The following is a 1,410-nucleotide window of genomic DNA, read 5'->3' on the forward strand; positions in this document are numbered from 1 at the left end:
TCTTCCTGCTCAACTTCCTTCCTTACAGCTACCAGCCCTGGGGAGAAATTGGTAACACCCAACAGCCCCCCAAATTGCCGCAGTTCTCACATGAATAGTTGGAGGAAGTAGCTGAAGGAGCAGACGGACTGAGATTTCCCTAGAGCCGGAAAAGTGCGGCCAGATGCGTCACTTGCGGGTAACGACCCCAGCTGCCACCGTCCCTTTGGCCTTCCAGGTGTAGGGGGTCTGCCGGATCCTTGCTAAGTCTATTTTTCCCCATTCCCGGCCTTTCCCTATCATCACCTTTTCACCTTGCATCATGATCAAGAAATTTGATTAAAAAGAAAATGTATCCAGCAACATCCAGTGGAAAACCTGCTATTAAGGGTATTAAGAACAAATAGAGGGCTTCCCTGGTGGCACAGTGGTTGAGAATCTGCCTGCCAATGCAGGCGACACGGGTTCGAGTCCTGGTCTGGGAAGATCCCACATGCCGCGGAGCAACTGGGCCCGTGAGCCACAACTACTGAGCCTGAGCGTCTGGAGCCTGTGCTCCGCAACAAGAGAGGCCGCGATAGTGAGAGGCCCGCGCATCACGATGAAGAGTGGACCCGACTCACTGCAACTGGAGAAAGCCCTCACACAGAAACAAACACCCAACACAGCCAAAAATAAAAATAATAATAATAATAATAATTAAATAAATAAAAAAGAACAAGTAGAACCTTTCCCAGGCAATGAACCACGGTTTCATCCAATCATGCCAAAGAAGGAACCAGTTAAAAGAGTGGGCTGCCATGAACAGATGGAAATCTTTGCAATGACTGGAGAGTTACTCTATTTAGAAAAAGAGAAGTGTCGTTTGATCCAATCCCAAGGTTATTCCACACAAAAAGAGATAAAAAAGACTCTTTTTCCACACCAGCAGGTGGATAAAGGAGCCATCAAATTTGTACTCAGAGGAGTTGATATCACGTGACTAGGCTTAGCTTCTCCAGGAGCTAAGCTTTGCTCCTCTGAAGCAGATAGGATTGTTGCAATTGAGGCAGAAGGAAAACAGCTTGCTCTGGGTGCTGCAGTCGTGAAGATGTCTGCAGATGATGCTGAGAAAGTCAACACAGCACCTGGCATTGAAACATGTATTATTTAAAAGATGGGCTGTGGCACATAAAAGTGTGTAAATAAGCCTCAGAAGGAATGCACTTGGGCTCCACATGGATGCGGTGCAATATCTGTGTTTGTGTGTGTGTGTGACAGCATGACGACAATACCCCTGTGATTATGCTGAATAAATTCAACACATGCAGAAAAAAGAACCCAACAAACAAACAGGTGTTACCGCCTTGCTTGGTAACAGTGCAGACGAGCTGCCCCTGTGTCCTCTCCTGGCCATCAGGCTATAACTCTCCCAAAAGAGCTTCATGACCC

General features: G+C 47.2%; 1 pseudogene; it reads left to right on the forward strand.

The window, feature by feature from the left end:
* Positions 1 to 301: 301 nt before the first annotated feature.
* On the forward strand, positions 302 to 1,167 carry LOC130706662 (malignant T-cell-amplified sequence 1-like; annotated as a pseudogene).
* Positions 1,168 to 1,410: the final 243 nt, after the last annotated feature.

The sequence above is a fragment of the Balaenoptera acutorostrata genome, unplaced genomic scaffold, assembly GCF_949987535.1.
Source record: "Balaenoptera acutorostrata unplaced genomic scaffold, mBalAcu1.1 scaffold_126, whole genome shotgun sequence".
Taxonomy (NCBI): domain Eukaryota; kingdom Metazoa; phylum Chordata; class Mammalia; order Artiodactyla; family Balaenopteridae; genus Balaenoptera; species Balaenoptera acutorostrata.